General features: G+C 44.4%; 2 pseudogenes; both read right to left on the bottom strand.

The window, feature by feature from the left end:
• Positions 1–6,855: 6,855 nt before the first annotated feature.
• Positions 6,856–10,434, bottom strand: LOC123038201 (G-type lectin S-receptor-like serine/threonine-protein kinase B120; annotated as a pseudogene).
• Positions 10,435–10,881: 447 nt separating this feature from the next.
• On the bottom strand, positions 10,882–14,029 carry LOC123038200 (cysteine-rich receptor-like protein kinase 10; annotated as a pseudogene).
• Positions 14,030–14,716: the final 687 nt, after the last annotated feature.

Raw genomic sequence — 14,716 nt, 5'->3', positions numbered from 1 at the left:
ACCGACTCTTGCTCCATTCAGGATCGTCGCACCAAGACTTTGGTTGGTGCTGGCCCCTGGCGCAGTGAGTCCGAGGGCCTTTGGGAGGTTGACTGGCTTTGTGTTCCTTCCACTGCCACTACTTCTGCCAGCTCCCATGCTCTTGCTGCCTCTTCGTCTGCGTCCTTCCAGCAGTGGCATCATCGCCTTGGTCACATCTGTGGCTCTCACTTGTCTTCTTTAGTTCGTCGGGGCCTCTTAGGGTCTATATCTGGAGATGTCTCCTTACATTGTAATGGTTGCAGACTTGGCAAACAGACTCAGTTACCTTACCCTACTAGTGAGTCTGTATCTCAGCGTCCTTTTGACTTAGTTCATTCTGATGTCTGGGGTCCTGCTCCCTTTGATTCAAAGGGTGGTCATCGCTACTATGTTTTTTTTATTGATGATTTCTCTCGCTACACTTGGCTCTACTTCATGAAATCTCGTAGCGAGGTTCTCCCTATATACAAACGTTTTGCTGCCATGGTTCGCACCCAGTTTGCCACGCCCATTCGCATTTTTCGTGCTGACTCCGCTGGAGAGTATATCTCTCAGCTGTTGCGTGGTTTTCTCGCGGAACAATGTACTCTTGCCCAGTTCTCATGTCCTGGCGCTCATGCTCAAAATGGTGTCGCCGAACGAAAGCATCGTCATTTGCTTGAGACGGCTCGTGCGCTGATGATTGCTGCTTCCCTTCCACCCCATTTTTAGGCTGAGGCTGTTTCCGCATCCACCTATCTTATCAATATTTAGCCATCGACTGCTCTGCAAGGTGGTATTCCTCTGGAGTGTCTCACTGACCGCTCTCCCGACTACTCAGCTCTTCGTATGTTTGGATGTGTGTGCTATGTTCTTCTTGCCCCCCGAGAACGCACCAAACTGACTGCTCAGTTGGTTGAGTGTGTTTTCCTTGGCTACAGTGACGAGCACAAGGGCTATCGATGTTGGGATCCAGTGGGCCGTCGCTTGCGCATCTCGCGTGAAGTGACATTTGATGAGTCTCGTTCTTACTACCCACGTCCTTCTTCCTCGAGTTTCTCTGTGGACGACCTTTCTTTCCTTCTTCTTCCCAATACACCCTGCTATGTGCCTCATGTGTCACCTCCTCCTCTGGCACCTCTCATTCCTTCTCACTCACCACCGACACCATCCTCTCCATCCTCCTCCTCCACCTCTCTGCCATCATCTCTCGTCCGTCGCCCTCTCTCACCGTTTCCTCTTCACTATACTCGTCGCTCTCGTCCTGAGGATGTCTCCTCTGATGAGCCTTCCACCTCTGGTTCACCTCTCACACCTCCCCCGGTTCACAACCTCCGTGCTCGGCCTCGCCCCCCGCCTGATCGCTACTCCCCTGATCGGTATGGCCTCTCTGTTATTGCTGAGCCCACTTCCTATCGGACTGCCATGACTCAGCCTGAATGGCAGCTTGCGATGGCCGAAGAGCTTGCTGCTCTGGAGCGCTCTGGCACCTGGGATCTCGTTCCCCTTCCTTCCGGTGTCCGTCCCATCACTTGCAAGTGGGTCTACAAGATTAAGACTCGCTCCGATGGTTCTCTTGAGCGCTACAAAGCTCGCCTTGTGGCCCGTGGTTTTCAGCAGGAGCAGGGGCGCGATTATGATGAGACATTCGCTCCTGTGGCCCACATGACCACTGTCCGCACTCTTCTTGCTGTGGCCTCTGTTCGTCAATGGTCTATCTCTCAACTTGATGTTCAGAACGCTTTTCTAAATGGCGAGTTGCGTGAGGAGGTTTATATGCAGCCACCCCCAGGGTACTATGCTCCTGATGGTTTGGTCTGTAGACTCCGCCGCTCCCTCTATGGTCTCAAACAGGCCCCTCGCGCCTGGTTTGAGCGCTTTACCTCTGTGGTGACTGCCGCTAGGTTCTTGCCCAGTGATCATGATCCCGCGTTGTTTGTTCACACGTCTCCTCGTGGTCGGACTCTTCTCCTTCTCTATGTTGATGACATGATCATCACTGGCGACGACTCTGAATACATTGCCTTCGTTAAGGCTCGCTTTCGCGACCAGTTTCTCATGACTGATCTTGGTCCCCTTCGCTATTTTCTTGGGATTGAGATCTCCTCGACCTCTGATGGCTTCTACATCTCCCAAGAAAAATATATTCAGGGTCTTCTTGCTCGCGCTGCTCTTGGTGATGAGCGCACTGTTGTAACTCCCATGGAGCTCAATGTTCAGCTTCATGCCTCTGATGGTGACCCTCTCCCTAATCCCACTCGCTATCATCACCTTGTTGGCAGTCTTGTCTATCTTGCTGTTACGCGTCCTGACATCTCCTATCCTGTCCATATTCTGAGTCAGTTCGTTTTAGCCCCCACCTCTGTCCACTATAGTCATCTCCTCCGTGTTCTATGATATCTTCGTGGCACGATCTCTCAGCGCCTTTTCTTTCCCCGCTCCAGCTCTCTTGACCTCCAGGCCTACTCTGATGCTACCTGGGCTAGTGATCCCTCTGATCGACGCTCACTGTCTGCTTACTGTGTCTTTCTTGGTGGCTCTCTTATTGCCTGGAAGACCAAGAAACAGACTGTAGTTTCTCGCTCGAGTACCTAGGCTGAGTTGCGAGCCATGGCTATGCTGACGGCTGAGGTGATCTAGTTACAATGGCTACTTGAGGATTTTGGTGTGTCTGCTGCTACCTCGACTCCCTTATTGTCAGACAATACTGGTGCTATCAGTATTGCACGTGACCCGGTGAAATATGAGCTCACCAAGCACATCGGTGTGGATGCCCACTTTGTGCGTGCTGCTGTGCATGATCAGACTCTCGCTCTTCACTATGTGCCCTCTGAGTTACAGTTGGCAGATTTCTTCACGAAGGCACAGACTCGAGCACAACATAGTTTTCTTCTCTCCAAACTCAGTGTTGTCGATCCACCATGAGTTTGAGGGGGAGGGGGGGGGTGTTAGATGTGTATAGCCCTTTTCGATTTATCCCCATTGTATAAGGGGTCTTTTGCACTTTACCACACATGTACATGTATTGACCTCTGGCCCTTCTGAGAATGCAGTTGCCATTCATCCAACACCTACTTGCTCATCCACCATGTTTGGCAACCTAGTGCCCCGTGTTATTATGTCTCGTGCCCTCATGTCCCTACGACTGATTCTTTTTAATCGCTCTATTGGGGAGAAGATCCATCCGTATGTATGTAGTCTGGAATATACGTACGTGCGGAGCGAAAAGAATTTGCATTCATTTTGAGATCGTCTGTATGAACAAGAACAAGAGGATATATATCTTGAAATATTATAACAATGGCTTAGCATTTATATTCCTTGTAGAATGTGGCACTCTACTATGCGCCACCACGTAGTGCAAGCTAGGGACCCCCCCCCTCCCCGGCGGCATTCCTTTTAAAAAAATGTATAGTTTACAACAAACGAGAGTTTCAGGGCACTGCTCTTCACAATCTGTTTTGTGATCAGATTGCCCGCCCGAACGATTAGGCAGGATCATCAGGGGGCTAGATGCGCTTAGCGAGTTTCACTGTGCTGCTCTTCACAATATGTTTTGTGGAAGTCGTCCATCCATCCTACAGCAGCATGCAAGCTACGTTACCAAGCGGCTTTCCATGCCCATCCATTCATCCTGCTCCTCTATGCGGTATACCTGGCCATGGGCAGCCCGGCCCGACCCGACCCGGCCCGAAAAAGCCTGACCCTGCCCGGCCCGATCTTGTCCATGGGCCGGGCTCGGGCCTAGGTTTTGAGCCCGAAGCCCGGACCGGCCCGGGCCCGGGCCCGTTGATTTTGCCATTTAAGGAAGAAGCCCGGCCCGTGGCCCGAGGCCCGACGGGCTTTTGGTGTGATGGGCCGGGCTCGGGCCTGATTTTTAGGTCCGACGGCCGGGCTGGGCTGGGCTGGGCTCGGGCCTGGGTTTTTTGCGCCGAGCTTTGGTTGGCCCGGCCCGAAGCCCGGCCCGGCACGAGGAATGGCCAGGTATATGCGGTACCGATAATCCTACACCTACGTAAACAAGCTACGAAGGGCTACATAAGTTTTCAATCTAAACCTATCCCCTCCCTGATTTTAACAGGATGGGCCCCTTGCCGTACTGTGTTGCCTAGTCTACTTTCTCTGCCAGCTAGCGCTTCATCCACCCATGGATGGATGAGGTGTCCAGTACAACTTTTGACCAGCCGTCGTCTGTTCCTTTGTCACTGTAATTTTCCACTTGCCGGTCAGGACTGACGAACGGTACGCTATTTGATTTCTCTTTCCAAACGATATGGTATTTAATTTGATTTGATTTTACATTAATTATGATTCATTCCTTTCCTAACTTCTTCCTTAAATCTCGGCATGGTTATTTTAAAATATTTTGTTTGTGTCCAATCGTGAGGAGTAATGCTTCCTAAAATTTCTTTGCTTCGTACTCCCTCCGTTCCTTTATACGAGGTGTATTTGCTTTTTCAGAAGTCAAATGAGTGCATATTTGACCCATTTTTTACGAAAAATATATCAATATCCACAATATGAAATTTATATTATTTGATCCATCAAGAAAAGTAGTTTCATACTTTATCTATTAGGTATTGCAAATGTTGTTTATTTATTCTATAACCTTCATCAAACATGCAAATGGTTGACTTGCACGGAAAAAGCAATGCACCTTATATTCTGAAAATGGAGGGAGTATGAAACAAGATTGTTGCTTCCTATTATTTTCTTTTGCTTCATACGAAAAGAAGTTTTCAACCGCTAGGATTTTTTTTCTTCCTACACTATTTTCAATCGCGAGGATCCTTGCTTCCAAAACTTTAGTTTGTTTTTCTTATTTTTTTTGGAATGTTATCATTTGTTTGGATCAAATTGCTTTCATATGCTTAGAGTTTGCACAAAAACTGTAGATTGCTTTGGTCTTGTTACAATTCTTTGAGACTATTTCAGTCTTGTAATTAGAAGTTGTGTCCAACATATTTTGTTTGAGCAGACAAAATATGTTTCACGCGTCAAGAGAATTGTTTGGAGTGTATGGGTCACATGCTTCCGACAAAGTAAAAAATTATTTCCATCAAACATTACATAAAGAAAAATAGAAGTTGCTTCTGTAAGAAAATACAACTTGCTTCATAGGAATTCCAAATTTGCTTCCATATATAGAAGTCCCTTCGAATAACAGGAATGTATCATGGGGTTAGGTTTTTACTCATCTCCACACGACACAAACACCACCAAGAATGGTCGCGCATCCTTCCACATACAGCCAGTTCAAGAGGTTTTCACACCCTTCCTGACTAGTGGTCCACCTCGATGATGATGATGGCACAATGAAGAGCAGAACCAACAAAGCACACCTCGACGACATTGTCGGATGTAGAATTTGATGAATGTGGGAGCAAGCAATGGCAATGACGGTTGAATTGCACAAAAATGGCTAAATGTATATACATATGCACTAGTAAAAGTAAATCTGCAAATTGCTTGTGAGGGCATTGCCCCCATGACCCCCACACTGGATGCGCCCATGCTCGATGACGATGGTGAGGATGTGCAGGACAAGCTAGCAAGACCAAAGGAAGCACACCCTCCAGGAAAACACCAACTGAGAAATTGATAAATTGCTTTCGTTATCAATTAAATATATAAATTGTAGTACGCTCTAGTAAAGATAATAATATGAGAATTGCCAGAACAACTGATAACATACGATCAGTGAAAATAATTAAGTACAATGGGAGATAATAACTTAACTGGTTAACCACACAATGGCAACGAGGAAATGAGGTAGCCAGGAAAGGAATGATGCAAAGCATGCACAAGATATACTGGAGTATGTGATGAAACTAGAAGCATGGGGAAATGTTCAAACTAGAATACCTCAGAAGAATGGAACAACAAGGACATAAAGGTAGAAGCATGGATGTAATTATGCAACTTAGCCAAGGAAAACCAAGAAGCAGAAGGCCAGTGTTTAAGTTACAATAATGCAAAACAATAGAAATATCTGTTAAGACATAGTATGGCAAAATGTAGGAAGCATGAAGCTGAGGAACCCGACATTACATATCTTTGTATGATGCATATATCATTGATAATGGATAACAAACCAACTAGCTATCAACATGGGGATGCATATTTTGTGTCGCTGATATACAAACTAAACCGATCATATTGTTGATCAACGGAAGCATTTCTTTCTACCGACGAAAAAAAATGATTGTAATATAGAAGCGACACTGTAAGAAGCATGGAAAAGATGCAAATGGGCACATTACAAGTGTAAGGTGGAAGCTTCTGATCGACTGGAATCGATCAGTTTGACGAATATTTTGCTAATAAATATGTAACGTCGGAGCCGTGCGATTCAACTAGAATCGACCGCAGTCAAATGCTTCTGATTAGACTACTGATTAAAAGCATTTCCTTTTTTTAAAGGCAATGCCCGACATGCTCGCTCTATTTGGTCGTTCCGCCAGACTCACTAGCCCAACATTTTGTTTAGAAGGCATTTTGCAGACATTATTTTTCATAGTTACAGATTTTGTTTCTACAAAACAATGTTGTCAGTGTTCGAAAATTTTCATCCCGAAATAACATTTGTGGAAGTCATGGTAAAAAAACAAAATAGACACTCCAAAAATGCTAGTGTTGTTTTTGTTTCTTTTTTCATGACTTCCACGAATGTTTTTTAGGGATGAAAATTTGCAACAAAAAAATTCCAAAATTGTAAAGAACAAACATTTTTTTTCAGAATTTACTGTTCACCCCGAGCTCAAATGAGCTCGGGAGTACAAGGGGACTTTCGGGGAGAGATGTCATACTCTGTTGCATCAGTGGCTGAGCCAAATGTAGCAAAAGATCTCCCTTTGCATTTGCAGTTCAAAGACCATGATGCCCATTATAGCTGACACATATTTATTTATTTTTTGAAAGGAGACGGGTTTCCTCCCTGCCTCAAGATTATTAAGAAGAGGCACCAGCCGGACCAAACATCGTTATACAGAGCTTGATTGCAATCTGAGTAGCTGCAACGGAATTATTACACACACAACTCGCAATCAGAGTAGCTGCAACAGAATTATCATTCAAAGCAACAAGCAAAGGGGCCACAAGAACAAGACAGATGGAATATAAGAACATCAGCCAGCTAACCTATATCTGTGTGAGCCCACCGACACCGTACGCCTCTGCTCGCTCTGCTAGCGTCCTGCTAGAGTCGTCAGGCTCATGCTGTTAACAGAGTCCTCCCTCGCTTCTTCAGCTTCACGTCTCCTTCCAACGAAATACGAAGGCTGCCTTGGTATCGTGAGTGGCATGGCCTCGTTTTCCAGCATAGAGACCAAAGCGACATGAGTGGCCTGGCACTCGGGCTGCCCTGAACGCACGATAATGCGATATGGATGCACAACGACTCTTGATGCAGCGAGCAGCTGTTCAGCAGCACAGTTTCTAGGAAATCCCTTGAGTTTCCTTCTTTCAGTAAGTTCCATGCCTGAAACATGGCCGAGGATAATAAGTTGGTATCTACGTTCGCCATGTTGTACTTGAGCAGGCCAAATTCAAAGTATTTGGTAGCACTTACATAATCTATAAGGTTTGGGAATTCCCTTATAAGATGTTGAGGTGAGCTAATCTTTAACCCACTTACAATCTCCAGTAGCAAGATCCCATAGCTATATGTGTCGGACTTGACCGAAAAAATGCCTTCCATCGCATATTCGGGCGACATGTAACCGCTGTTTGAATAGTTTCACAAGCAAGTGCACATGAATTAATTAGTTGAAGCACATAAATAGTCATTTGAGCATGTTTAGTCTAGTGAAGGAATTAATAGTTTAATACTCACTATGTCCCGACAACATGCCTAGTATTTGCTTGTTGCTGGTTGTCACCAAAGATCCTTGCTATGCCAAAATCTGATATGTTGGGTCTCAACTCCGCATCCAACAGGATGTTGCTTGCTTTGAGATCTCTGTGAATTATCGTCATTCTAGAATCGTGGTGTAGGTACACAAGTCCTTTAGCTACCCCTTTGATTATACTAAACCTTGCTGGCCAATCAAGCATAGATCTTTTAGCATCATCTGTAAGCCGACAACAAAGCATGTGAAGCCATGTTAGTCTTAAAATCAAGCATGCTCATTCTCTGGACGTAAGAATCAATATACATGATTAGGACATACCAAATAGGAAGTAGTCCAAGCTTTTGTTGGGTAAGTATTCGTAAATAAGAAGCTTCTCAGCTCCATGGACGCAGTAACCAAGAAGTCTAACTAAGTTTCTGTGCTGCAGTTTTGCAATAAGAACTACTTCATTTCTAAAATGCTCCATTCCTTGATCAGAGCACTTGGTTAGCCTTTTAACAGCAACTTCCTTGCCACCTTCCAGTTTTCCCTACGTGGTTACATAGTTCAGATTAATACTGAAAGAATACCTTCCACTATTGCAATCGTCAAAGTGACATTTATGTTACCTTGTATACTATGCCAAAGCCCCCTCTTCCAAGCACAATGGAGTTAGAGAAACCGTCTGTAGCAGGGACAATGTCTTCGTAGCTGATCCACAAAAAAAATTGAATTCTCATCGTATAGTCCATCAGAACTGTCCGGTTCTAGCATCGCAAAATTTAGGGGAACCTTGGTTTGGTCCTTGCCTGCCAGGAATCCATACCAGTTATGTTAATCGCTAATGCATTAACATGGCATTAACTTGGATATATAATTGAATCTTGTTCAACCTCTCAACTTGCGTATCCAGACAAGACAAATGCACACAAGTATCAGTAGACTTGCCGTGACTGGGAGTACAATCTTCAGTGCACCAGTCTTCTTACGGACTGCAAGACAACAGATAGAATACTTACTCACTATACATAAAAGTTGATTGACGAAGTGTGTATATCCAGGCCAACTATTGGTTTACGTGGAAGGGAGAGGGAAACAAAAGAGAAAGAGAAAAACATATATGGATATCTACTGTGATACTGTATCTTCTCACAAAACATTAAGTAAAGTACAAGAAAAATAATGTTGGGAAGCAAGTTGTATCTAGTGTAAAATTGACCGCAGTCACCAAACACGCTAACATATAGACTCATGAGCATGTAAATGTTTGCCATGTGAAATAGTAAAACTTGAATACACCTGATGAAGAAGGATACTGCCTTTGATCTAAAGTAGGGAGAGCAAAACTGGTAGTAGTGAGCTGACCATGAACTTGTCGGGAGTCCTCATGTTAAGCAAGGTAACGAAACTATATCCTTGACCACAATGCAGCTGCTTCTTTCTCTGACATCCTAGGGAAAAGTCAAGACCAATAGATTCATATCCATTAAGGCACTTGCACGTCGCAACTGCATGCGTGGTATCACAATAGCCAAACAGGCCGCATGAAGCATAGCGGTCACAGCTAGGACCGGGCCGCTCAAAGAAAACCTCCCAAGCTAATGAGTTGTTGTTCCACGCCAGGAATTTCACCATGCCCATGTAGTGCAGCACCATGCGCATGCCTGGTGAGCCGTTAGAGACAGTGTACGTCAAGTAAAACTCACCACCTCTGTTGACAATTGTTTGGGACATGATGGGACCTGATTCCCTCTGATACATGGCAGAGACCAATACACCATCCAGCGCAGCCCTGCGCCAGTATGGCCTCGTCCTATTCCAAACGAGGATCTGGAGGCTTGAGTCACCACCCAAGGAGTAGTCACTCGTAGATGGGTCATCAGGGGCTCTCCAGGCAACGAGGTGCATGGAGAGGTTGTTGTTGTTGCTCAGCTGTAAACTCATATTTGGGAGAATGGTGTCGACTGGGTGATGGAAGCTCTGCCATATATCTGTGCCATTCGGCAACCTGATAACCAAGTTCCCAGAGTCCAGCAGCATGGCAGCAGCTCCGGTGGCTTCAGTGGTGATGTTGTTCGTGGTTGTCCAAAGAGTGCTTCCTTTGGAGTCTAACAAGACAAGATCAGAGCTGCTGGTCAGAACAAACTTACCAGAGGAGCTGCCAGTGATAGGGCTGTCGTGGTTTGCGACCCACACATATGTTCGCTCGGGGATGTTGTGGTACCATATGCCGACATATGAGTTTGCAGTTGAGTTTTTCAGGGAGAAGAAGCCAAGAGCAAAGATGCTACCATTTGAGATGAGCCTGTCGCCGATGGAGAGTGGCTTTGCAGGTGTTAGGCGATCCTTGGAGTTGCAGAAACAAATCAGTAACAGGAGGGCGAAAACAGGGAGCAGAATCATGCCCATTAGGCCTTCTGCATATGCTTGTGAAGAGGAAAGTAAGGAGATATTGTGTGAACTATGAAGATGCTTCAGACTGTTTGCTTGGATGGCTCAAATGTGCGAGGTAGGAGCTGAAGTACTGTATCAGAGTATTGGTATTCCTGATGTGGCTTGTCACATTAGCACCAGTTTTGTATCCGGTTGTCCACACAAAGTCCAGCCTAGATTGATAGGGGAAAGGCAAGTGTGTACACAAGACCGCGAGGTCTCCGCGGTGTATTGAAGATCAAGAAACTAGAAATATCTCACATGCTACATCCGGGGCCGACGGTGTTGCCTGACTGAATCAAGCACGGAGAAACTCATCAGCTGTCACCTGTCCCGGTTTGCAGCCATCGCTGGGCGTCGGTCACTGTCGCCATGAAGAAAATCTGCGCCATGTGGATCCGGGGACTTGGACTTGCACGGCAACCAGTCAAATTTACTGCCAGAGATATTCAGATTTCACCATCCAGCACCCTTGCCGTTAAGCAAGGGTTCACAAGTACAGCCACAATCAGTCAACAAGCAAGGTTTCACAACTACAACAAAAACTGAAATTGGAGAGCACCGTCGGGGCGACAAGCAACGGTTCACAACAAGTAGGCCAAGAAATGAGTTACCATCAGGTGGAGCTCAGTCGGGGCAGCTCGCGGCGACGCGCCGGGTTGGGGACTGACTCGGCTTTCGACCTCAGGTCTCTGGCGCGGCGAATGCCGGGGACGTTGAACGCGGCGCGGGCCATCATAGCTATACATATTTAAAAATTGTAATATGTGTTTAAAAAATAAGTATGTTTGTGAGCCATGTGCATCTTGCTATACATATTTCTCTTCTTTGTTTCTTGAACAAGCTGTACATATGTTAGGTGGTATCGTCTTGACACGAATTATTGAGTGAAAAAATTGTCCTGTCAAAATATGTAGTATCTGCACAATATAGTTGCACCTAAATATGTTCATATGTGAATGTTTTCCGAAAAAAATGTGTTACCCGTTTGCCAGTGTTGTCGCAAGTTGAAGGGTGACTAGGGTCCTGCTGGCGGCGCCACAAGTCCATCTCATCTCCTGTGGCCTTAGGTCATGGAGGCGTGGTGGATCTCGGCCCTTGCGGATTGGAGGGTCATGTTCCGTGTTTTAGGTGTCTTTTTGTGCATGTTTAAGGTTTGTGTCCTGTTTAGAAATAGGAGGCAAAGATGGAATAAGGCTCTTCTCGCCTAACAGGGCATGTGGAGGTGTGTCTTCGGTGGATCTCGCAGGATTTAGCCGGTGTTCTACGGAAACAAACAAGGGTTCACACTTCACTCCTATACAACAAAACGAAAAGGGGTATGGTAAAAAATAAGTTACCATCGGGTGGAGCTCCATCGGGGCAACTGGCGGCAACACTCCGGATTGGGGACTAACTTGGTTTTCGACCTTAGATCTCTGGTGGGAACGAACACCGGCGATGTTGAACGGGGCTCGAGGCCTGAAGATGGAGAGGAGGCGGAGACGCATATCAGTGACGGCGGCATGACGGGGAGAAGAAGCCTCGGCAGCAGATGGGGAGCGCCGACAGCAGCGAGGAAAGCGGCCGCGAGTTCGATAACCACGGGACTGGAACTAGACGGCGGAAGTGATCTTGTGCGGTCGTGCATTTGTTATTCTCTCCACGCTTGCGTTTTTGCCTTCTCTTGTTTGTCACCGGGCCCAAAAGCTACATTTCTTTTTGAGAAACACCGTAATTTTATTCATACTCATAACAAGTACATGCACACCGATTTGAACATAAGATCCAAGAATATACAAAGTAACTCATATGACTAAGAATTACAATAAACTCTCTTGAAAACACCTTTTTCACGGCGGCAATCTCTGCTTCAAGAAATACTCCAAAAACTTCAGTAAAGAGGTTGCAATTGAAGTGGGGCAATGATGTTGTCACTCTTAAACCCGCATGAACATTATCAATAATGATTTTCTTTACAATGCCCTGAGTAGCTACTATTCTTTCATGTGCCTTCAGTAGCGGAACGGGGTCACCTAAAAAAAGTAGAGAAACGGGCAGCATATCCGCTCTCTTGCATTTGCCAGCCCTAAAAAACACATCTGCTAGCCTAAATAAAGGAAACATTTGCCAAAATTGCTTTTGAAGGCCGAGCTTTATGGAGACCTCCAAATGAAAAATTCAAAATTCATATTTTTACATTTCAAAAAATTCTGAAAAAATATAGATATAGATGAAGGCAGCACAAGTGCAAAATTTTCAGGACGAAATACGTTGAAATTAGGGTTGTGCAAAAAAAAAGTCTGGGGCTTTTTAACGCATGTTACTATTCTTCATCCTGAAATTTTACTCACATACACGACAAATCCTTGTTTACTTGCACATATTTTTTTGAAATGGAAAATTTTGAAATTTGTAGGAAAAATCCCTACTAAAACATTTGCCCCTAAAAACTTTTTGGTTGCATCGTTCAAACTAAGGACCTTCATAGGAAAAATCCCTATGAATTTAAATCCTTCAAAATTTCTACGAAAACATTTCAAACATAACAGAAGAATATTACATCTGTCCACAAAAAAAAGTGTTCACCGCCACTCATTTGTGAGTACTAGTACAAATCCAAAGGGAGGGAGTATATGCTTCTTGGGTTATTCAAAATGTCCACCATAAAACCAAGCTTTCAGCATACTACTTTAACTGACTCAACCGACAGAGGAAACACTGAACAAGAAACTTTATATAGGGAAAACAAACACATAAAAGTTCGCGATACATGCTTGTTGAGGTAGCTTCCTTCACTTTGATAGATGAGAATGCTCAAACTAGTACACAGATCAAGGAGACTGTATTTACAAACATGACCCACGAGTTGAGAACGATTTATTCAATTGTGCAATTGTTTGTGTATGCAAACATGACCCAACTGCAGATTTGTGAGCAATTTATGAAACAATGAACAGCGGAACTAAACATTTGACGTCCCGCCAGTGTTGTGAGGCTCATATTATTCTCAAAACTTCCCATATATTTTCTCCAGTCTTCGGCTTCATGGCTCTGTAGTGTGAAATATGTAGGTTTCCTGGGGGCAAGAAGCAGAGTTGTTTCGTTCTCTAACATGAACACAATGGATGACATGGGTGGCCTAGCATTTGGATGGTCTTGAACACACAGGAGCCCTATGTGAACACATCATAGAACTTCATCAAGTGGACAACTCTCCACAACCGACCGGTCCACCAATTCGCTTGCATTTCCATCAACCCATAAGCTCCATGCCTGAAAAAGTGAAATCAATTTCTAGTCAAATTATCATGAGTGTTTAAGCCGTTCAAAATTAGAACATTTAAGTAATACTTACATATGCTATATGGTTTGGAAAGCCCATTGTGAGATGGGGTGAGCTAATCTATAACCCGCTTACAATCTCCAACAGCAAAATCCCAAAGCTGTAGGTGTCAGACTTGACAAAAAAGCTGCCTTCCATCGCATATTCAGGAGACATGTAACCACTGTTAAATGATTCCAAGGAAAATGAATTAGATTTAAGAAAATGCCACACTGCACATAGCTGGCGCAAAGATTACTTACTATGTCCCAATAACCCGTTTAGTGTTTGCTTGTTGCTCTTTTCCTCCAAAGATCCTTGCCATACCAAAATCAGATATTTTAGGACTAATTTGCGCATCCAACAAGATGTTTCTTGCTTTGAGATCTCGATGAACTATTGTTAATCTTGAATCTTGGTGGAGATAAAGAAGCCCTCTGGCTATCGCTTTAATGACCATGAACCGACTCAGCCAATTAAGCATATGTTTTTTGTAGCATATTCCAAAAGCCGTGCAAAATGAGATATATTGTCAGCCATAATATAAAAAACCTGTTAGTTAATGTACAAATATTTTGTGAGACTTGAATGTAAGTACATAAGTTAGGACAAACCAAAAAGGAAGGCATCCAAACTCCTCTTAGATAAGTATTCGTAAACAAGTAACTTCTCATCTTCATGAATGCAGTAACCAAGAAGCCTAACTAAGTTCCGGTGCTACAATTTGGCAATCAGAACTACTTCATTCTTAAACTCCTCAATCCCTTGCCCAGAACCCATACTATGCCTTTTGACAGCAACTTCCATGCCATCTTCCAATATTCCCTACATGAGCACATCATTTTTTAGTTTAACAAGAGAACAACAACAATATTTCTTCTTCAGAAATAGCCAAGCTAAAACTGTTTATTACCTTGTACACTCTTTCGAAACCACCTTTTCCAAGCATGTTGTAATTAGAAAAGTTGTTTGTTGCAGTGAGAATTTCTTCAAAGCCAACATATGGAAGTTCTGTATCTTCGTTCCCAAGTTTGTAACCATTCAAGTGCTTTAGCATGTGTGTGTTCTGACCTTTCCTTCGGCGTTTACCTGACAGAATAATTTGAAATGAATTTGTTGATATTGGTTATTGAGGGAAAAAGGTGAA

The sequence above is a fragment of the Triticum aestivum genome, chromosome 2A (assembly GCF_018294505.1).
Source record: "Triticum aestivum cultivar Chinese Spring chromosome 2A, IWGSC CS RefSeq v2.1, whole genome shotgun sequence".
Lineage (NCBI taxonomy): Eukaryota > Viridiplantae > Streptophyta > Magnoliopsida > Poales > Poaceae > Triticum > Triticum aestivum.
The sequence above is the reverse complement of the archived record's forward strand: the minus strand, read 5'-3'. Positions and strand labels throughout refer to the sequence as shown.